This window comes from Amblyomma mixtum, chromosome 3, assembly GCF_055824585.1.
Source record: "Amblyomma mixtum isolate Tamu chromosome 3, ASM5582458v1, whole genome shotgun sequence".
Classification (NCBI taxonomy): domain Eukaryota; kingdom Metazoa; phylum Arthropoda; class Arachnida; order Ixodida; family Ixodidae; genus Amblyomma; species Amblyomma mixtum.
This window is the reverse complement of record NC_143014.1, coordinates 42,688,675-42,695,026: the sequence shown is the minus strand read 5'-3', so window position 1 is coordinate 42,695,026 and position 6,352 is coordinate 42,688,675. Positions and strand designations below refer to the sequence as shown.

Sequence of the window (6,352 nt, the reverse complement as noted above, 5' to 3'; positions counted from 1 at the left end):
TTTTTTTTTCTTTATTGCCTGACTTCGGCAAGAACCACAGTAGACAAATACACTTACAGAGCACAATGAGCAATAATTAACAACAGTATCCGCCTGGTGGGGCGTGGCTTCGTCACGTTAAAACTCTTCAAGCGTCACCAAAGGCTCGACTCTTTCGAGCCACTCGGGAGCTTCAGGAGCAAGTTTCTGAACTTCAATACACTTATGCATGCACTCCCGAAAATAGATCTGTGCTGGCCGTGCATCAGGATCGCGATGATATCCTGCCATTCTTGAGCGCCAAATACAATGGAGGCCCATTAGCATAATTTTATTTATTTATTTATGGCATACTGCAGGCCGTGAGGCCCAAGCAGGAGTGGATAAAGAACAGAACACAAAATGAGCAATAATACCAAAGTGCAAACAGAAAACGAGCAGCGCGAAATGACATGGAAAAGAAAAAGAAACTAACAAAACAAACTAAAAACAAACTAACAATGTTTGCTTATCAAATCAAGAGACCGTACACACGAAGCTGGTAAGCTGTTCCAGTCACTGATGGTTTGCGGAAAGAAAGAGTGCTGAAATAAGTTAGTCTTTGCAAAGTACGGGGTCAGAGAAAGGGGGTGGAAGTGTCGGGTTTGTCTGGTGTTCTGTAAATTAAGATACGGCGAAGAATTAATTCCAAGTTTATGGTTAAATAACAAAAATAAGAATTTCAACCGAAGAAACTTGCGCCGGGACTGAAGGGTTGGTATGGAATTCGAATGCATTAATGCAGAGACAGAAGCAGTTCTATTGTATTGTAAGGTCAAATGGTGTCCCATCCTCACTCTCTACAGGCAAGTACCGAATACCATGAGAGTCCAGCGGTAATTCCTTTTTTAAAGTCGTTTGTAAGATGTTCCAAAAGTATACCCCCCCCAACAGTGCAAAAAAACGTGGTCTATTGTTTTTGGTTGTTTACAAATTAAACAATGTGATCCCCAAGGTAGAAATAAATGCTTCCCCTCCAAAAATTTCTTTACTGGTAGTGTTCCGGTATGTAATTTAAAGAAAACTGTTTTTGCACTTGGTGGCACCTGCATCGCCTTTACCCGCTTAAAGGGCCACTGACCAGATCCCGGACATTTTTGAAAAACAAGCCCACTGCTTAGATGAGGCATCGAAGATAACCTCTGCAAAATACTAGAGCCATGCGCGCCCCGAAAAGCTGCGAAAATTCAAATCAAAGCCCGCTCGTTCTTTCCTTCAACAAAAACGGCCATGGGGGGTTACTTTCGCTAAAGGCACTCCATTGGTGCATCGTTCTGACTGACGGGAGAAGGTTGGGCGTAGCCTTGGCGTCGCGTCGTCTGCACAACGCTTTCCGCAGCGCCTTCTGTTCTGGCTCATGCCTACAAACCCGCATGAAGCAACAAAAAAAAAACTGCGGAGGGAGCGTGCGGCGACAGCCTTGAACCCTAGTCATAAAAAGTAAAAAATAGTAAAACTGAGGGAGTTGGTTCGCATCAGGTCCAGGAGATCTTCCCAGGTTCAAATTTTCTATGGCTTGCTCGACCTCTGACGCAGTTATCGACAGCTCCAGCCTTTCCTTCTGTTCGTCATCTAATCGCGGTAAAGCACCAAGAAACTTTTCCTTGAATGCGTTCACATCCACTTCTTGCTTCGCAAACAGCGCCTGATAATATTCAAGAAATGCCTGCTGGATATGCCCGCTGTCCCCAGATAACGCCCCGCCCCATTCAATCTTTTCAATGTGGTTTCGCTGAGCATGCGTTTTTTCGATTCCTAGAGCTCGTTTTGAAGGTGTCTCCCCAACAGCTATATCTTGCACCCTAGCCCGCACAAGTGCACCGCGATAGCGTTCTTCCTCGAAGAGTTCAATTTTGTGATTTATTTTTCTGACGTCGTCCATCCATTTGCCTGGCTGTTCGCTTTCTTTTTCGAGAAGTTTAGCCAGTAAGGATCTTAAATTTTCCTCCTCACGCCTCTCCTCTTGTCGTATACAGCTTGACCTTTCAATTGCTGCTATCTTTATTTGTTGTTTGCAAAGTTCCCCCTGCTGCCATACTTTCAGTTCCCCGCTCGGCTTTAATTTGCTGATTTCTTCGTTTACTTTCCTGCTAAAGATGTCGTCTGTAATGAGCATATTATTTAATTTCCACATCTCTCAAGAAAACTGATTTCCTCGTTTCTTTGTCCCTATCCCACACAGCACTAAACAATGGTCAGAAAATGATACCGGTACTACACTGTAGCTACTGCATTTTTTAATAACGTCCGGCGACAAATAAATGCGATCTAGCCGCGCATGGCTTGCCTGCTGAAAATGTTTGGTTTTGTGGGGTTTAACGTCCCAAAGCGACTGAGGCTATGAGGGACGCCGTAGTGAAGGGCTCCGGAAATTTCGACCACCTGGGGTTCTTTAACGTGCACTGACATCGCACAGTACACGGGCCTCTAGAATTTCTCCTCCAAAGAAATTCTAGCCGCCGCGGCCGGGATCGAACCCGCGTCTTTTGGGCCAGCAGCCGAGCACCATAGCCACTGAGCCACCGCGGCGGCTCCTGCTGAAAATGTGTGAACTTCACACAACGCGTGCCTTCTAAACATTAGGCCACATCATCGAGGTTGCACGTGTCTATAATTTCTGAGAGTACCTCAGTGCTTCTGTCCCTAAACGACCGTGCACTGGTTTTGTCACAGCCTCCGAGGACGCAATTGAAGTCGCCCATGACGATCAGGGATTTCTCACAACTGAAGTACCTTTGTTCGTTTTGAAAAAAGGCTGTCCTCTCATCCACCGCATTTGGGGTGTACACACAAATGATGCGCCAATATGTTTTGTTGTACAGGAAGTCAACCAAAACAAATCGACCCGATGGACACGCCGTATATGCCTGAACCTCAAGTCCCGGTACATTCTTTACAAAAATGAGACAACCCGCAGACGTGCCTACAGCGTGGGCCGCTACTGCAAAAAACCTAGACGTGAAACGTCGCACAATGCTCCCGGTCTCTTCTTCCCCGTCAGTTTTCGTTTCCTGCACTGCCAGGACGTCAATGTCATGCTCAGTTAAAAGGCGGTACACCTGGCTCTGCTTCTTCTTACTTGCCAGTCCCCTGACATTAAGTGTTCCGACTTTTATGGGGAACGCATGAGCCATTTTCATGCAGAAGAAAGAGGCCGGGAACATGGTGCTTACCCTTCGCGTCTAGCGCTTGGCTAGACATCATTGACACCGGAGCCATCCGGTGCTGGTGCCAGGCCTGGCTGCGGGGGCGGTTTGTCGAGGGTTCTCCTCTCCGTTGACACATTTGGTCGTGGCCGGATGGAGGACCGCCGTCCTTGGGTCGTTTTTGCCGGCGGCTCCTCGACGCTGGGGGCTTCCGCCTTGTCTCCTTCGGTTCCGGCCTGGGCGTGTGGCCGCTTCGCTGGGGCAGGCACGCTGGTCGTGCGGGCGCCGCTCTGGTCATAGTTTTCCTCGGTCAGAGTCGCTGGCTCGGTTTCTTGGAGCGCTGGCACGCTTACTTCATCACTCGACGCCTCCGTCTCCTTTCTAGAAGGTTCCGCCCCTTCAGGCATCGGCATCGGACCCTTCAGGTCCGGCATCGCTGCTGGAGGGTCCCGGAGAGCCCGTCGATCCTGCTTGCTTTTCGGGTTCCTCTATGCCTTTCGCAGATTCTTCGGCCTCGACTACATCCATCAGGAGCTCCGTAGAGCCGTCTTTCGATGCACCACCCGTAGCCACCGCGTAAGTGCGGACACACTCGTTACCCGCGTGGCCGTACCGGCGGCATTTCGTACAGCGGGGAACCTTGCATTCACGCCGCACGTGGCCCGTACCATGGCAGCGCAAGCACTGCATTGGACGCCCAGGCACCACGACAAGAGCCAACTCTCCGGCAACACGTACCTGGTGTGGCAGGACTTCCACTTTCAAGCCGAGCTTCAACTTCAGTAGGACAGTTCTTGTCGTTGAGCTCTTGTCATTGATGCCTTGTATCCGCCACCGCTCACGCGTAACGTCGGTCACTTTGCCAAACGCCGCGAATGCCGTCCGAATGTTGTCGTCGGCCACACCGTGAAGCATCCAGTGTAGCCGCAGCTTCACCTGCTGGTCTTCCGGGTCGATAACGAGGCAGCGACGTCTCTTAACTTGCAGCTCATTGAAGGCGAGCAACTTCTTTGCTGCCTCCGTGTTCCGCAGGGTAACCGCCCACACATGGTTGATTTGGTAAGCCCAGAACGCGACCACGTCGGGGAGCGTACCGGTCTCGGCCAGGGCGTCACGGAAGTCCTCGACCCGGAACGGCCTCGCTCGCACATCGCCGTGAAGAAAAACGATGTTGAAAACAACACGTCCTGTGGGCAGTGTCGGCAAAATTATCTGGTAATCCTTATCTTCGCAGTCATCGATCCTGTTTCCGCGGCCGTCACAGGCCGCTTTCGCCGCTCCGCTGGCGCCCATGACCCTGCGATCCGTTCAGCTCGGCTGCCGGAAGCAGAATGCGCCACGGAGGCTGAGAAACGGCCGCACAGAATTCGACTGGAGAAGTAGTGCAATGTGGGCAAGTTTTACACCGTTCATTTTTGGCTTGGAGCAAGTGAGGGAACAAAAAACAGCAAAAGAAGCACAGGACTAGAGCTTCCACATTTCTGAAGAGATGGACAAGACAGTGCAGAAACGACAAGGACGGCGAAACATGGGCAGATGACAAGCGCCCACCCGTCAGAGGATAAAATGTGAGGGTGGAGAAAAGAGAGACAAAAACGATGAGCTCGCCCCCGGGAGGGCTCGAACCTCCAACCTTTCGGTTAACAGCCGAACGCGCTAGCCGATTGCGCCACGGAGGCTGAGCAACGGCTGCACAGAATTCGACTGGAGAAGTAGTGCAATGTGGGCAAGTTTTACACCGTTCATTCTTGGCTTGGAGCAAGTGAGGGAACAAAAAACAGCAAAAGAAGCACAGGACTAGAGCTTCCACATTTTTTGAAGAGATGGACAAGACAGTGCAGAAACGACAAGGACGGCGAAACATGGGCAGACGACAAGCGCTCACCCGTCAGAGGATAAAATGTGAGGGTGGAGAAAAGAAATACAAAAACGAAGAGCTCGCCCTCGGGAGGGCTCGAACCTCCAACCTTTCGGTTAACAGCCGAACGCGCTAGCCGATTGCGCCACGGAGGCTGAGCAAGAGCTACAGAGAGGTCTCCTCGATTTGGCTACACTTTCTACACTAGTTCCCAAAAGTTCTGTGCCAGTGCAGCGCCAGTTCTTCCAGTGTGAGTGTAGCTCGACACTAGCGCCTTCGGTGCAGTGGTCAAATCGAGGACAAAAGTGTAGAAACGTGCAGGCCTTCGTCTGCTGCGGTAAATTCTTGTATGTTGGCGTTTGTTGCGTGCGTTGACATGTGCGCGGTATTGTGATAGTTCAACGCTCAGCACTGTACAGTTGGTCAAAATGGCGCATTATTTGGCAGCGGCCATAGAACTCGTTGACACCGACAGCGATGAAGAATTTGAGTGTGCGCTTTCTGTCGCGCTGTGCAAAGTGGCGCGGGTCGACCGTCGCCGAGTCAACGGCTACTTTGAGCAGGTGACAACTCAATACCTGGACTTTGAATTCAAGAGGCTGTGCAGGCTGTCGCGCGAGACATTTGACAGTTTGTGCGCGAGATTCCTGCAGTCACCCTTCTACCCCGAAAAGTTTCTCTGGTCGTCCGAAAATCACTGCAGAAAAGATTTGCCTTATAACTCTGGCCTACCTTCGAGCGCGAACAAGCATGACGATTTGACAGATTTGATTTGATTTGACAAGCTGACAGATTTGACGTGTCTGAATCGTCGGTTTTGCTGTGCATGCAACGGGTACTGAACTTTCTGCAAGCAGTTAGCGGTGAGGTAATATGCTGGCCAAGCGCTGCCGACATGGTCCGCAGCAAAATTGCCTTCCTGAGAAAAAGCGGTGGGAAAGGGTCCCGCAACTCCGCGGGGTGCATTGATGGCAGTCACATTGAAATCCTAAAGCCAGACGACTCCACTCCATCATATATCAACCGTAAAAAGTGGCCTTCAATAATCCTTCAAGCAGTCTGCAACGATCAGAACAGGTTTTGGGGTGTGTTCGTTGGCTTTCCTGGTTCTGCACATGATGCCCGGGTACTGAGAGAAAGCACCTTCTTCGAAGAGGCTGCAGACAAGTGCGGTGATAATTATATATTCGGCGATTCCGCATACCCCATGCTACCTTGGCTTTTGTCGCCGTACAAAGACAATGGTACCAGTTTTCCGGTGTGGCAAAACAGATTCAACAAATACCGCAGCCAGCAGAGGGTGGCCATTGAAAACTGCTTTGGCCTTCTG

The 6,352-nt window shown here is 50.5% G+C and overlaps 2 non-coding genes across 2 annotated transcripts; both read right to left on the bottom strand.

Annotated features, from left to right (window-relative positions):
• Nucleotides 1-4,769: 4,769 nt before the first annotated feature.
• TRNAN-GUU (transfer RNA asparagine (anticodon GUU)) lies at nucleotides 4,770-4,843 on the bottom strand. The gene has a single exon. It is a non-coding gene; the product is annotated as a tRNA-Asn (tRNA).
• Nucleotides 4,844-5,103: 260 nt separating this feature from the next.
• On the bottom strand, nucleotides 5,104-5,177 carry TRNAN-GUU (transfer RNA asparagine (anticodon GUU)). Its single transcript has one exon. It is a non-coding gene; the product is annotated as a tRNA-Asn (tRNA).
• Between the last annotated feature and the right edge of the window lie 1,175 nt (nucleotides 5,178-6,352).